The sequence below is a fragment of the Scyliorhinus canicula genome, chromosome 5 (genome assembly GCF_902713615.1).
Source record: "Scyliorhinus canicula chromosome 5, sScyCan1.1, whole genome shotgun sequence".
Taxonomy (NCBI): Eukaryota; Metazoa; Chordata; class Chondrichthyes; order Carcharhiniformes; family Scyliorhinidae; genus Scyliorhinus; species Scyliorhinus canicula.
The window spans coordinates 18,277,106-18,294,135 of record NC_052150.1 but is presented as its reverse complement, the minus strand read 5'-3'; the positions used below and the strand labels follow the sequence as shown (position 1 = coordinate 18,294,135).

The window sequence follows — 17,030 nt, the reverse complement described above, 5'->3', positions numbered from 1 at the left end:
ATCTAGGGGCGGCACACTGACACAGCGGTTAGCACTGCTGTCTCACAGCGCCAGGGACCCGGGTTCAATTCCGGCCTCAGGTGACTGTCTGTGTGGAGTTTGTACGTTCTCCCTGTGTCTGTGTGGGTTTCTCCGGGTGCTCTGGTTTCTTCCTATAGTCCAAAGATGTGCAGGTTAGTGGATTGGCCATGCTAAATTTCTCCTCAGTGTCCAATGGTTAAGTGGGGTTATGGGGGCAAGGCAGAGGTGTGGGCCTGGGTAGGGTGCTCTTTCGTAGGGTCGGGGCAGTCTGGGTGGGCCGAATGGTCTCCTTCTGCATTGTAGTGACTCTATTCTATGATTCTGAAGAATAAAGGTTACCCACACATTCTACCTGGGTGATTCATTGTAATAACATCAGATAACATTGAAGAGAACCAATGCAGTCTCCCACTAAAATATAGGAATGTTGGGGGAGCCTTTCAAATCTTCCTCCTATCTCTTTTATTTCATTATTTGCCTCAAACTTTCCACATATTTGTTGCTTGCCCACTCTTTCCCTCCATTGCCAGTACCAAAGCACTCCGTTCTTACTGTCACAGCAGAGAAGCCACAGAACTATCTCACTGTCAGTGCCATTAAAAACCTGTTTTTAAATTAAGCCTAAGTGAAGGGTGAAGCCTGTGTAGCAAATTAGCACGATTGTGTAAATTGAGAAGTAATGGTGGTTGGGATATAGAAGCCTGTTGATTATACGAGGAAGCAATGACTAAGGTAAAGATCAGGAAATAAATGAGCTTTGTTTCATTTATTGGCATTTAAGATTCCAAAGTTGATCCAGCCACAAGAGTATTTGTGTTGCTGTGGGTGTGAGCCTAATGCAAATGGAGACACTAGTTATGGGAAATAGGTGGAAGATGCAGTGGGTAGGAGAGTTTGTAGTTAGACTTTAGGCACTGGGAAGGGGGCAATGGAGGAAAAGCCAGAGATCAGCAAGGTGTAAAGAGGCTGGGAAAAGCTATGGAGTTAGGATCTGCTCACTGCGAGACGTCAGTCAGGTGGATATTTGAAACGTTGCAATAATCCCACTCCATCCAGTCACAGGAGCAGGAGTACATCATTCATCTCCTCGAGTCTGTTCCAGCTGAAAACTTGCATTTCTGCACCACTTTTCACACTGCACAGCCAAAGAAATACCTTTGAAGTGTAGCCACTGTTGTCCTGTAGGAAAAGGTGGCAACTTTTTTTTTTGCACAAGATGACAAGAATAGCAGTGAGGTGAATTACCAACTAGTCTGTTTTGATGATGTTGGGTTAAGCAATAGATATTAACAGGTGCCCTCCTGTTCTTCAAATAACTACATAACAAGTTTCACATCCTCTTAAGAAGGCAGACAGGGCCTCAGTTTAATGCCTCATGAGAAACATCCCCAACAATACAGCACTTTCTGCTTGACTGACTTTTAAGTTGGGGACGTGGGTAATTCATCCCACCCGTTAGTCTGCCATTTAATTAACTTTAACATGCCCATTCCATTGGCTCCCACTCATTCAGTCTACTCTAACTTGGACTCTATCTCACCCACTATATCCGAGGATGGCCACTATTCATTCCGTTTAACTGCCATGGACATTATCCGATCCAGTTTTCCTAATTATGGACTCTTCCTCATTTAGTTTTCCCTTATGAACCCAACATCATTTACTCTTCTCTGTTAATGACCCTATTCCACTATGTCGACCCTAACATGGAGCCTACATCACCTGATGCATTTACAATGAATTTTACAACCCTCTGTCATGGAGTCAAACCCACTAATCTATTATATGATACATTCTAACCTGCTCAGTCCACCCTATCATGGACCTTACTCTAATATCAACCTAACCCCAACTGGTCTACAGTATCCTGAATTTTATCCCACACTCTACCCAATAAATTCTACTCCAATCAGCCCTACTCTATCAGGAAACATATCCTAATTAATCGAAGCCATCATGGATCTTATCCTACTCAGCCTATTGTGCCACAAACCGTATCCCAATTACCTACGTTATGATGGACCCTAGCCCATGCATTTAAATCTATCATAGACATTACCCCATTCAAGCTACCTACTCCCATTTGATCATCCAATGTGAATTCTACACTTTAATATTTCCTATATTACAGCCATGACCACACAAACAAGTACTTCATTGGCTATAAAACACTTTGGAACATCCCACGGTTATGAAAAGCACAAGTTCTCTCTTTACTCCACCCAGTCTCACTTGCCCCTCCCACTAGATCCAGTGTTAAATCATAGGCTGGATTTTGTGGGGCCACCAGGCATCTTGCCCTTGAGTCAGAAAACCGTCAGGGAACCCCCGTCGGTTACATGAGGGAGCCCCGATGGAGCCAAATGCCCATCAAGCACTTAAGTGGCCCCACAACTGAGGTCCTCGGCAGCAGGTCCCACCCCGTAATAGGTGCTGGTCAATCAGAGACTACTCAACGCTGCCAGTGCCAATGGGCAGCACTGCACCCACCAGAGGCCCGGAAACATTGTGGCGGTCTCTGAGTGAAGGCGGTGCAAGGGTGGCTGGGTTTCAACGCCATGCCCCTATCCCCAGAGGGGCAGCTTTCTGAGCACACCGGAAAGCCATGCAGCGCCCATTAAATCCCTGAGGTCACAACTGACCCCGGGAGGATAATGGGCGTCAATTAACTCAGAAGTGAGCCTAATTGGCATGCCACTGGTAACAACTGGGAATTCCACATCAGCCGCTTCTGAGCTTCTACTTATTCAAGAGAGGTTTTGCCACCAGGAGACTGACACGGAGCCGCTCCAGCAACTGATTAAGCCCGGCCACCATAGTTCTCGCAACACACAACATTGAATCCAGCCCCTTGTCTCTCGAGTAAATCATAATTAATCATCAAACATTTAGCCAAGAGCAAAAACATCTGGAGGCTGTGAAATAATACCGCTTAAGCACAAATGCAGATTCCAAACAGGCTCTTTGGTATTCCAGTGTAGCGAAAACCTAGAATCTTTTTAACTTCTTTGAATACACTACCTGTGATAATGCGGAAATTAATAATTGCATTTTGTGTGATTTCAATCACTGCCAAAGAATTTCAAATTCAGTTTGCAAATTATTTTTAAGAATAGGGAGTTTTTCACTTCTTTAGATGACTTTCAGTATTTCTTGTTTGGCAATGAATCATGTTAACATCAGGCACTTGTTTCAATGTACAAAGTTCGGATTCAGAGTTCCTGCTCAGATACCAAATAAAGAATGTATTTTAAAAATACAACTTGTGTGCCATCCATTTGCTAAGCGTGATTGTACTTTGCAAAAGAAAGGTGTGCAACATACACTGTTTGAAATAAAAACAGGAAGTGCTAGAAATACTCGGCAAGTCTGGCTGCATCTGTGGAGAGAGAAGCAGAGTTAACGTTTTGCCTCAAAAACTGAAGGGAGGTTGAAATGTGATGGGCTTTATGCTGTTGAAAGTGGGGGAAGGAGGTGAAGATCAAAAGGAGAATCTGGGATATGGTAAAGGGCAGGAGAGATCAAATAACAGGTGTCATAGAACAGAAGGCAAAGGGCTGTAGTGAAGAAACAAAGCTGGTGAGTGTTTAGGGTAGAATAATGAACAACTGTCTTAAAGCAAATGCACAAAACATGATACAGACGGCACTTAGCAGGGGTATCTGCTCTCTCTGCACCGATGCTGCCAGGTCTGCTGAATATTTCTAGGACTTTCTGTTTTTATTTCACATTTCCAACATCCACAATATTTTGTTTGTATGTACTGTTTGAAGACTGTGAAACTTTTATCTTTCAGTATTGTCGCTGGTAACAGCCCTGATCCCGGTGGCAGTCAGTAAGGTGGAGACGACCTTTGACCCAGTTGCTCAACCAGGCAGTGCTGACCAATGCTGTAAATCTCCCTTTGAGACTTTTCTCAGCCGCCAAGGAATAACAGGAAGGCAGAAGCAAACATAACGGCCAGAGTTTTCCAAATAACAGCAAGATTAATCTACAAGTTGTTATCAGTGTCTAAATCGTCCAATGATTTGTGGCAAGGAAGCGATGGATGTAACCGTGTCCTGCGAATTGTCACAGATTGCTGGACGATTTGCATTTCTCTACTAACAGCCCCACAAAAATAGCAGCTCGCCACCCACCTCCCCATGAGTTTCAAGAAATAGCTGCATTTGTTACCAATTAAAATCACCGCCGAAATTCTTAGCAGCGTATGGGCCTTTCTTAATGGTGTCACTTATGTTCCTGTAGCACTCCATCCCGCTGATCCAATGGGAACTATTCAAACTGGAATATCATTCCTGGAAGTAGCAAATTACTCGGCAATTGCGTTTTTTTCTCACTTTTCCTTCCTCTTTGGTTTCTCCCTCTCTCTCTGAATCCGAATTTTTCTTGTCTTGGGGGTAGGGGTGGGAAACCCAAATGTCAGTGTTTGAACTCCACAGTGCATGGGCTGGATTCTTCATTCCTGCGGCTAAGTGCAAACGCCAGCAGAGGGTCGGTGCAGTTCCACAACGGAAATATCGGCACCACACCTGGACTGATTCAGCTACCGGTGAGGGGCTAGCACCGGCGCCGTGTGAAACACCCGTGGAACACGTGGAAAATGGGAGGATAACCGTGTCTGTGCTGACATGCATAGGGCTGACAAGCTGCAACCGCACGTACACTTACACCCCCCACACACACACACCGATCACGCCCGAAAAGATGGCACCGGTTGTGCTGGACTGCATACTCGTCCACCCTGACCCCACAACCTACCTCCCGGCCACCCCCAATACTCCCCCCCCAGGCCTGGCAGAAACCCCCCAGCCAGCGGCACGACTGTCGGCGAAGAATGGCGGTGCTGGACACTGTCCATACGCCCTCTCTCTCTCTCTCCGCAGCCACCGCGTCAAGCTCACGACTGTTGAGAAACATGTCGCCCGCGCTGTCGGGAACTCGGCCCATCGGAGGTGGAGCATCACGGTTGGACCCGATAATTAGATGCGAACGTGGTTGCAACTGCGCGTGGCGCAATGGCGCCTGTTATGGGAGAGGTGTTTTCAGAACCCCAAAATGTATCATGGAGTTCAACCAACCCCCCCCCCCCCCTAATGGATTGTTGCTTTTGAAGAACACGGCTTGTTCCCCAGGTGTAGTATTACAATTATGGACACGTGGTTTTTAAAACAAAGCAATGTTTATTCCATGAGCTCAAATTAACCTTTTAAATAAACATTGGATCTCTTAACACCCCTTCCTTCAAAGATAACCCCGAAAATAATACAACACTACCCAATCCTGCAAACTGTTCCTTTACACATCCAAAAGACTTAACAAATCCTTCAAAAAGAAGCACATTAGATTTATATTCAATACTGAGACCTTTTTATAATTCCGATTTCACCAAAGGATTAAGAGATAGTCCTTCATGGCAGAGATCACCAGCAATGCAGCTCACAGCCACACCCAAGCATTCTTCAAAACTGAAACTAAAACTCCAGAACTAACCTCAAAATGGCCGAACTGAGCTCAGCTCCACCCACTCTCTGACATCACTATTTTCTTAAAGGTACATTGCTTCAACATCCATTTCTTAAAGGTACCCTCACATGGCATGCCTATTTGGAGGGGGCTGAGCATCGCGATTCGGCGCCAAACCGCCGCCTGCCACGATTCCGATGTCGGGAGCTATTCTCCGCCCAAACGCTGTTCCTGTTTTCACCGTCGGGCCACGGAGAATCGCGCCCAATGTGTTTTGGCCTGATAGGTTCCCCATCTGGAAGTCAGCCTGGTTGACAGAGGCTTACAGTCAGGCAGGGCGCATTCCAGAGGAGGCTGCAGAACAAAGGAGGCCTGATCCCAGAGGAAGTGTGGTCTGATCCCCAAGCCCAGGTCTGAGGTACCCAAGCCAAGGACAAAGTGGGAGAATTGATGCTGAGGGAGCTTGTGGGTCCAGAAGGAAGTTATCTTGCTCCTCCTGACCCGCAAGGAGTGTGTCCCTTTGCCTCACTTCATATGCTGGGTTTCCTGGGTCCCAAGGAGAGAAGTTTTAAAAATCTGTACTAGAGCATTCACCAATGTCCCATTGACTTTGTTATCTACTCATCTTTCCAATCATTTGCGGCACAGCAATTTTTATGAGCTGCAGTGTGGGGAGGGGGTGGTGTCGTGGTATTGTCACTGGACTAGTATTCCAGAGGTAATAATCAGTGGGAATGTTACGGACATACAAAATAGAAGCAGAAATCGGCCAATCGGCCCCTCGAGCCTGCTCCACCATTCAGCAAGATCATGGCTTGTCTGCTTGTGTTGAGTTCCACATTCCCATCTACCCGTGATAACCTTTAGTTCCCATGCCTGACAAGAATCTACCCACCTCCACCTTAAAATTGTTAAATGGACCCCACCTCCACCGCCTTCTGAGGCATAGTTCCAAAGTCGCTCACCCTTCTGAGAGACGAAAAATTCTCTTCATCTCTGTCCTAAAAGGACGATCCCTCACTCAACCACAAGATTTAACATGGAAAAACAGCCCTAGCTGCTCAACAGAATACTTTTATAATTCTCAAAAAGGCAGGTGGCTTTGAATTCAATGATCATAACACCATTGCCAATTGACCGACTTCCGATGTTGGCCATGGAGCGAGTGTCGCAGCGAGTGATGGCTCCCACTCAAGGTGGATTTTTCTGGCTTGTTCCCGCCCAAAGGGCAAAGCATCTGAGGGCAAAAGGTGCAGGAGCGCCCAGGGAAGGTCATACTTCTCTGGTGTGCCGGTGGATGGATCCGTGGACAAGGAGTGGTGCTAGGAAGAAAGCAGTGGGAGCAGAGAGTCTTTGTGGTGCACCACAGGAAAAGATGGTGGAGGGTAAGCGGAAAGTGCTGCCTGCCCAGTGGTCGACGGAACAGTTGGTAGAGTTCCTCAACAATAAGTTCTTGCAGCAGAGGAAGGAGGCCCTGAGAGACCTGGCCAAGGCGGTGGAACCGCCGGAATCGAGCGAAGTGAGCAGAGGCTGAAGTCCCAGGGCCAGGCGATCCAGAAAGTTGGGGAGCAGGAAGAGCAGTTTGCCCCGTTGGCAGAGGTGGGAGTGATGCGGGGGAGCCAGAATGGGTTGAGGAAGAAGGTAGAGGATCTGGAGAGGATCACTCCAGGAGACAAAATGTAAGGATTGCCGGGGTACCTGAAGGTGCGGAGGCCTCTGTGTATGTGGCGAGGATGCTGGAGGGGTTGATGGGGTTTGATCAGCCTCTGGAGGTGGACCGAGCGCACAGGGCACTGAGGAGGAGGCGACAGGCAGCGAGCCACCGAGGGCAGTGGTGGTGTGTGTGCATCGCTTTCTGGACAAGGAAAAGATCCTTCAATGGGTGAGGTCGACAAAGAAGTGGACCCGGGAAGGGAGCAATCTGCGGGTGTACCAGGACTTGAGTGAGGAGCTAATAAAGAGGAGAGCCGGGTTCAATCGGATTAAGGCCAAACTCTTGAAAAGAGGGTGAAGTTTGGTGTATTATACCTGACCTGTCTGTGGGTGACTTTCCAGAAGCGGGATCTGTATTTTGACACGCCAGAGGAGGCGATGGAGTTTATCAGGGACAATTGATTGGGAGGAGTGTGAGGACATTGACCTTTGGAGGGATTTTGTGTACTTTTTAAGTGGGGGGTATTCCGCGGACGGTCCTAGTGGGGGAGCAATGATGGTGAGTGTGCCTTTCTTTTGCTCTTTAGGGTTCAACGGTTGGGATGGTTGGATGGGAGGGGAACCGAAGGGAGGAGGTAGTTGGGAGGGTGGGGGCCACCATGCTAGCTGGGTGGGCAAGTTAACAGGAGTGAAGCGGGGGGTTGCCAGGAAGAAGGCATGGGGGGGGGGGGGGGGGGCGAGGCGAGATCGGGTTGGTTCTTTGTTTGACGGAGGGAGTGAAGGCTGCTGACATGGGTGTGGTTGGTGTGTCACATAGAACATAGAACAGTACAGCACAGAACAGGCCCTTCGGCCCTCAATGTTGTGCCGAGCCATGATCACCCTTCTCAAACCCACGTATCCACCCTATACCCGTAACCCAACAACCCCCCTTAACCTTACTTTTATTAGGACACTACGGGCAATTTAGCATGGCCAATCCACCTAACCCGCACATCTTTGGACTGTGGGAGGAAACCGGAGCACCCGGAGGAAACCCACGCACACAGGGGGAGGACGTGCAGACTCCACACAGACAGTGACCCAGCCGGGAATCGAACCTGGGACCCTGGAGCTGTGAAGCATTTATGCTAACCACCATGCTACCCTGCTGCCCTAAATTGGGAAGGGATCAATGGGGCTGGCCGTTCGGGGGGTGGGCCTGGAGGGTCATGTGACGCAGGCTGGGGGCTGACTCGTAAAGGGATATGCTGATTGGCTAGGGGACGGGGTGGAGGCTCCCCCTCCCCAGGTTGGTCACGTCGAACGTGAGGCCGTTGAATGGGCCAGTTAAACTATCATGTGTGTTCACGCATCTGAGGAGTTTGAACGCGGACGTGGCATTTCTGCAGGAGACGCACCTGAAGTTGGGAGATCAGACGAGGCTGACAAAGGGATGGGTGTGGCAGGTGTTTCATTCGGGGCTGGATATGAAGACGAGGGGGGTGGCGGTGTTGATTAATTAGCGGATCGGGTTTGAGGTCAGGAGCATTGTGGCTGATCCGGGGCTGGGGAGATATGTGATGGTTAGTGGGAAGTTGGAGGGGATGCCGCTGGTTCTGGTAAACGTTTATGCCCCGAATTGAGATGATGTTGATTTTATGAGGCGGGTGTTGGGGAAGATCCCGGACTTGGACTCGCATCGGTTGATTATGGGGGTGATTTTAATACAGTCATAGATCCAAGCTTGGAGCGGTCGAGTTCCAAGTCGTCAAGGGTGACAGCAGTGGCAAGAGTGTTGAGGGTTTCATGGAGCGCGTGGTGGGGTGGATCCGTGGAGGTCTGGGAGGCCGAGGGCGAAGGGGTTTTCATACTTCTCTCATGTGCACTGGGTGTACCACGGTTCGACTTTTTTGTGTTGGTGGGAGTGGCCGAAGCGGGTGTACTTGGCAATTGTGATTTCCAACCATGCGCCACATTGGGTTAATTTGCGGATGGCTCAGGGGCAGGTCCAGTGGCCGCAGTGGAGGTTAGGGCGTGGGGCTGCTGGCAGATAAGGAGGTGTATAAGCGGGTGCAGGTGGCCATTTGGGGCTATACGGAACTGAACGACACGGGGGAGGTCACAGCCACCACGTTGTGAGAGGCCATCAAGGCTGTACATCAATTTGGGTGCACAGGGAGAAGGCAGAGCGGGAGGAGAGGGCAGGGCTGGTGGATGAGATTTTGAGAGTGGACAGATGATACTTGGAGGTGCCGGAGACAGGGTTGTTGAAGGAGAGGCAGAGGCTCCAGATGGAGTGTGAGCTAGTCTCTAAGGGGAAGGTGGTGGGTTAGTTGCGGAGGGCCAGAGGGGCTGTGTATGAGTACGGGGAAAAGGCGAGCAGGATGTTGGCCCATCAGTTCAGGACACAGGAGGCAGCGAGGGAGATTGGCAGGGTTAGGGGTGATAAGGGCAAGGTGATGGACCCGAAGGGGGTGAATGGGGTGTTCGAGGCCTTTTACAGGAGGCTCTACGAGTCAGAGACCCCAACGGGAGAGGGCGGAATGCTGAATGCGTCGGAGTTTCCCAAAGTGAAGGAGGGACTGCTGCAGGGCCTGGGAACCCCGATTGGACTGAGGGAGGTGCTGAATGGTGTGGGGCGATGCAAGTGGGAAAGGCCATGGGGCCGGACAGGTTCCGGGTAGAGGTCTATGAAAGGTTTAGGGCGGACCTGGGGTTTGCTGATGAGGGCGTATAATGAGGCAAGGGAGAGGGAGGAATTCCCCCCTGCATTGTCGCAGGCGTCTACCTCCCTGATTTTGAAGAGGGACAAGGACCCAGAACATAGCGGTTCATACTGCCCAATATCATTATTAAATTTGGAAGCCAAGTTATTGGCGCAGATGTTAGCATCGCAAATTGAGGACTATGTGCGGGGGGTATAGGCGAGGGTCAGATTGGATTTGTGAAGGGGAGGCTGTTGTCGGCGAATGTGAGGAGGCTACCTAATGTAACCATGATGCTGTCGGAGGGGTAGGAAGTGGAATTGGACACAGAGAAGACTTTTGATTGGGCGGAGTGAATATATTTGTTGGAGGGGTTCGGGTTCGGGCAACGGTTTGTGGATTGGGTCCAGTTCTGTATTAGCGCCAGTTGCAAGTGTGCGGACAAACCGAGTGAATTCGGGGTATTTCTGGGTACATCATGGGACAAGGCAGGGGTGCCCGCTCTCCCCGTTGCTCTTCGCCTTGGTGATAGAGTCGCTGGCAATGCCGCTTAGGGCGTCAAGGGACTGGAGAGGGATTGAGGGTGAGGGCATCGAGCACAGGGTCTCATTATATGCAGACAACCTGTTCCTCTATATTTTGGACCCGGTGGGTAGTGTCGGAGGCATCGTGGAGATCTTGGGGGAATGTGCCTGGTTTTGGCGATACATATTGAATATGGGAAAGAGGGAGGTGTTCCCGATTGAGGCCAGAGGGCAGGAAAGGAGACTAGAGGAGTTGTCACATGTTCTGGACGTGTCCAAGATTGAGGGGGTTCTGGGAGGGGTCTCGGGCGTGATGTGCTGGGTGTGGAGGTGGTTCCAAGTCCAGAGGTGGTGCCGATATTCAGGGTGTCGGAAGACCGGGGTGTCCAAGAGGTGAGAGAGGCAGATGTTTTGGCCTTTGCCTCCCTGATAGCCCGGAGACGGATTTTGCTGGGGTGGCAGGACTCCGAGCGCTGAAAGCGAGAGTGCGGGTTAGCGACCTGCCGGAATTCCTGAGGCTGGAGGAGGTCAAATTCACCTTGAGGGGGTCGGCAGAGGAGTTCACCCAGAGGCGGAAGACATTTATCGGAGGATTGAAGAGTTAGTGGGGTGGGGGGATAAGGGGGTTAAAATGGGGAAGGCGGGATGTGACGGGATAGGCATCGGGGGACAGCTGGGGTGTATTTGTTACTGAGTTGTTATTGGTTGTTATTGAGTTGTTCTTTTTATGTGAAAACACCTTGAATAAAAGATTTTCTTTTAAAAAAAGCATTGCCAATTGTCGTAAAGACCCATCTGCTTCACTGATATTCTTCAGGGAAGGAAACCTACCATCCTCACCTCACCTACCATACCCCCAGCAATGTAGTTGACTCTTCAAATGCACACAGTTCAAGAGCAACTACAGATGGGCAATAGCTGCTGGCCCAGCCAGCGATGCACACATCCTATGAATGAATAGAAATTCACCCACATGAGGAAACATAATTTCCACGTCCACCTTGTCAAAACCGCCCAGGATCATATATGCTTCAATCATGTCACCCTTCGCTCTTCTCAGCCCCAATGGAAACAAACTCAGCCTTACAATCTATCCTCAAGGCAATCCACTCATCCCAGGTATCAATGTTATTGAGAACAGTGGGGATGAAATTAATTTTCAGAGTCTTCAACAGAACGCCTTTATTTGGATACCATTTAGCGATGCAAAGTTCTTTAGGCTGACCGCTTCCGCCCTCTCCAGGCAGCCTTTATCCCGCCCATGCGCCACCCTGCTCTTGTTGCCCTGATTTCTGCTAGTAACACCATAACAAATGTTTCCCAGACCCTTCAAGGACTTCTTGCCACTGCAATTCTGGAGGCCACCACTCCCTCAACTGTCCAAGAGTGTCCAAAGAAGAAGCTGCAAGTGCACAGTTGCCCTTTCACTGAAATGAAATGAAAGTCTCCATAGTCCCCGAGGACCATTGGCTGCTCTCCCCTTTTGAGCGAGCTGACTGGTGGTGATGTGACCTGAGGGTCACCACACCTCAGGCAGGGGGGCAAGGTTGAGATAGCCTCAGTTGGTATGGGAATTGAACCTGCGCTGTTGGTGTCACTCTGCGTCACGAACCAGGCACCCAGCCAACTGAGCTAAGCAGATGCTCTGCCCTGTCACTGCAGCCTCTATAAAGCTCCAACTGAGCAACAACAGCTCACATCTGTATCGAACATTTAACATGGAAAGACATGCTGCTCACCAAAGCTATTTTTTTATTTCTCAAAAAAAGCAGTAAACTATTAAAGGGCAATTTTCCAGCCTCCAAACTGCCCCACACGACTAAAGAGCGTTTATGTAGGAATTAGCTGCCGTGTTGCATGTCTCCATGTTGGCAAGCGTGAGGAAACAGCCCAATACAAACCTGCCAATGGAAGCAGAATTCAGGCCTGTGTCTTGGGATTTTCAAAAAGCGAAGGACTGCAACCCCGAGGCCCCGTGGTTTGCATCATTTTTTGTTAACTGCCGTATCCTGATGTATCCTCTCAACTGCATCGTGCGTAATGTGCACTAAAATCTGGTGCTTGCAGAATTTACTGCAAAATCCAATTATCAGCCAATCAATCTGGCTTTGAAGTAACGGCCGTTTTGAAAAACTGTGGATTAAAGAGTCTGACTCATAGTTTTTGCGAATCTGAGATTCATTTCAGTTTCAACCTACTCAACACATGCAAAGCAATAGTGAAAGTTTTGTTATTGGTGGTACTGAAGGATTCCCACGTACAGATCCATGTTGTACCGTCAGAAAGACAACATGCAACAATACAGTGACTTGAAGCAGTAATTACCCTTGGGAATGGCAGGTGTTGAAATTACAACGAGGGACTGTGTTGGACCTGCGTTCCAAATAACCCACATTGAAAAAGGATTGATTTCAGGTTGGTTTTAATTGGGCCAGTGATGGTATCTTCAGAATTGGCCGACCAATTTAACCGTGGCCTACCTTCAATAGTAAAAATGAGAATATTTACTGAGAATGGTAGCTGATGATTAGCAACATGACACTAATAGCAAAACCAACTATCAGCAATGCTAAAGAAGCAGTCAGCATATCTGTAATGGGACTGACATTTCAAAGCTGCGGAACAGTAGCTTCAACATCAATAAGGTTGCTCCTGCCGCAATATTGACACAGTAATGCCCACTGCCATTTTAACCCACCTGCACCCCAACCAACCCCGGCCCAAGTACAGGAAAGATACCCTCGACAGACAGGAAGGGGTCCATAGAATCCTGACAGTGCAGAAGGAGGCCATTCAGCCCATTGAGTGCACCAACTCTGAAAGAGCACCCTACTTAGGCCTACTCCCCTACCCTATTCTCAGAACCCCACCTAACCACGTCTTTGGACACTTAAGGGGAAATTTAGCATGGCCAATCCACCTAACCTGCACATCTTTGGACACTTAAGGGGAAATTTAGCATGGCCAATCCACCTAACCTGCACATCTTTGGACACTAAGGGGCAATTTAGCACGGCCAATCCACCTAACCTGCACATCTTTGGACCGTGGGAGGAAACCAGAGCAACCAGAGGAAACCCAAGCAGACACGGGAGAAAGTGCAGACTCCGCACAGTGACCCAAAGCTGAAATTGAACCCGGGTCCCTGGCGCTATGAGGCAGCAGTGCTAACCACTGTACCACCCTGTTATTACATTCTCACGGTTCCACTCCAGTGAGGTAATTAGAATCTAATTTTAACTCAGAACCAAGGAAGTCTTGCCTTGTGTCCCAAAAACACCATTAAAAGTTGGTGCAATTGGTATGTCAGAGCCACTGAAGATGTTTAGAAGCAGGTACCTAGCTGTATACCCTTAATTGGACGGTGACTGACCTCAGAGATGGTCTCCTATAAAGTTGCTTCGGCTGCCACACAAAATCCATGCGCAGGCTCAGAACCCGCCTATGGCCCCAACGTCAGCATCCCAATTCCCGCAGGCAAATCCGGGCCATTAGCTCTGTTTCTCTCTCCACAGATGCCACCAGGCCTGCTGAATGTTCCCAGCGTTTCGGTGTTCGCTTTATAACACAGGGGTTTCTGCTGGGGTGGGGGGTGGCTCCTGATGCAATCTGCCCAAATTCAGCCAAACCGATGCAAAAGATTGAGAGACGTCCAGCACAAACTCCTCACTAGTTTAGAAAAAATTATTCTAGAAACCAGCCAGCCCAGGAAACACCTCTGATCGAATTAACCACGATAACCAGTTTCTGCCAACGGAGCCCAATTTCAGATTAACGAAGACGGCGGTTTTTAAGAGCAAGGTAAGTGGTTCTGTGTAGTTATTTTTGATTTTCGGTTATTTGGAATTGGGCTATTGACAGATAGTGGGCTAGAGAGCCTGATTAAAATGCTTTAATTGTATGACTAACCCTGGTCCAACTGTATTAACTAAACTGCACTAGGTTACCACTCTTAAGTACATTTTTAATAACAATATTTAAACATGACATGCTAAACTGCTGCCCAATTGCGCTGATTCATGTGGGATGTTAAAAGGCAAGATTTTCTCTCGCTCTAAACCTATCCACCTGCACAGCCCTATCTATATGTTCAGCGATATGTAAATAAGTTTGAACGGAAACTAGTGCAAAGTGGTTGTTGATTGAGCTCATAACGGAAGCCATTAGCATCATGTTGTCGACCGGTTAGGGAAACAATACAAGGAATTATAAGCCTGCCACATTGTGTATAAAACACTTTTACACAATGTTTCACACACGTTTACAACACTGGATCAACCTCAAATGGAGCATTACATAGACTTCTGGGCTCGGCTTTGGGAAGGATGTAAATGCATTGGAGAGGGTACAGGAAAGAATGGTTCCACGGATGAGGAACTTCAGCTACGTAAACAGATTAGAGAAGCTGGGGTTGCAGCTCTTGCTGAATAGAAGATAAAGAGGTGATTTGCTAGAGGTATTCAGAATCGTCAGGGGGTCTGGACAGGAGATAGGCAGGAACTTCCCATTGGTGGAAGGATCAAGAGCCAGAGGGCACAGGTTTAAGGTGATTGGCAAAAGAAGCAATGACGACATGAGAAAAAATGTGGTTTTTCTCAGCAGGTGGTTAGGGTCTGGAATGCACTGCCCGAGAGTGTAGTCCCGGCAGGAATGGCCAGAAAATCTCGTCCCATCATTGTACGAATTATAAAGCTGATTAAGAGAAGCACCATTAAATGTTACTGCTGCATATCTTGATGAAGAATGTGAAGGCAAAGAGAACGATGAAGGCAAATCAGGAGCTACAGTTGACACAGCTTTATTGTCAGAATATACACTTGAAATTCTTACAAAATGTTGGGGAAAAACGATTAAAAACTAAACAAAATGCATTTAAAATCAGTACGAAGATTACATTAGATGGTTAAAACTACATAATGCTGATACATACAAGTTTAGATTGAGGAAATTTCTTATTACCTTCCTGCAAAAGAATTGTTTCAAATTCCTTGGTACACCCAACTTTATACATCTGACACATGGGCCAGCTGGTGGCACCAGGTTCTATAATACGTACGCAAAGCATCTTAAATACAGTAGGCATACAATAGTTTCCTTTCAGCGAGTCAACAAACCAATTGCTACAAATCACTGGCATCTTATTAAAACACCCTTTTAATGCACAAAACTTAAAGTATTAAAATAGTCCCTTATGTCATTCAAGCATTCTAATGCCAAAACAAAATATAAAATATTTTTGAAGCTATCAGTGAATTCGACTGCATAAGTGTTGGCCACGTCAGCACCACCTCACTCATTACCGTGCCTTCTCTTCATCCATTATTTTTTTCATGTTGGTCAACTGACTCTTTCTTGTCGCTAACTGAGAGAGCCACTGGGCTGCCAGCTCCCGGCTACTGCTGGTGGCATCCTTGAGGTGAATCTCTGCGGAGGTACAGCTTCATTCTGTGAAATTACTTTGCGTGCGGACAACCCTACAGGGGGCTCATCATGTGGGGGGAGTTGCAAGTGCAGGCCGGTGTCCTTTCCGTTTACAGTGCTGCTGATTCAGTGCATTGGAAATAAGGGCAGGAGGAGATCATTCGGCTCATCGAGCCTGCTGTGTCATTCATTATGATTGTGGCAGATCATCCAACTCAATAACCTGTTCCCACCTCCCCCCTCCCATATCCTTTGGTCCCTTTAGCCCCAGGTTCTATAATCTAACTCCTTGAAATCATACAGGGTGGGATTCTCCGTCCCGCTGGTGCGGTGCGGCCTCGCCGGCAGCGGGATTCTCCATCCCTCCAGCCAACCAATGGGATTTCCCATTGTGGGCAGCCCCACGCCCTCGGGAAATCCCCAGGCGTGGGTGCGCTGCTGGCATAACGGAAAATCCCGACCACGGAGAATTCAGCCCACAATATTTTGGCCTCAGCTGCCTTCTGTGAGAGTGAATTCCACAAGATCTCCACTCTCTGGGTAATGGCATTTCTCCTCATCTCATACTGGAATGGTTTACTCGGTATCCTCAGACTGTAACCCCTTGTTCTGGACTCCCCTGCCATCTGGACCATCCCTCCTGCATCTACCCTGTCTAGTCCTGTTAAAATGTTGTAGATTCCTATGAGATGCCCCTCATTCTTTTAAACTCCAGCGAATATAATCCTAACCAATGCAATCTCTCCTCATACGTGAGTATTGCCATTCCAGGAATCAGCCTGGTAAACCTTTGTTGCACTCCCTCCATAGCAAAAACATCGTTCCTCAGATAAGGAGACCAAAACTGCACACAATATTCCAGGTGTAGCCTCACCAAGGACCTGTATAGTTGCAGCAAGACATCCCTATTCCTGTACTTAAATCCTCTCGCTATGAGGACCAACATACCATTTTCCTTCTTTACGGGTTAGGTGGATTGGCCATGCTAAATTGCCCGTAGTGTCCTAATAAAAGTAAGGTTAAGGGGGGGTTGTTGGGTTACGGGTATAGGGTGGATACGTGGGTTTGAGTAGGGTGATCATGGCTCGGCACAACATTGAGGGCCGAAGGGCCTGTTCTGTGCTGTACTGTTCTATGTTCTATGACCTCCTGTACCTGCATGCTAGCTTTCAGCAATTGGGGTACAAGAACACCCTGGTCTCATTGTACGTGCCCCTCTCTCAATCTATAGCTATTCAGATTATAATATGCCTTCCTG

The 17,030-nt window shown here is 48.3% G+C and overlaps 1 protein-coding gene across 1 annotated transcript in view; it reads left to right on the top strand.

Annotated features, from left to right (window-relative positions):
* fyco1a (FYVE and coiled-coil domain autophagy adaptor 1a) overlaps nucleotides 1-4,221 on the top strand; it is a 261,315-nt gene extending 257,094 nt beyond the window's left edge. The window contains exon 20 of the transcript XR_005460614.1: nucleotides 3,818-4,221. The gene's annotated coding sequence lies outside the window, so the exon portion shown is untranslated. The remainder of the gene's footprint in view (nucleotides 1-3,817) is intronic.
* Nucleotides 4,222-17,030: the final 12,809 nt, after the last annotated feature.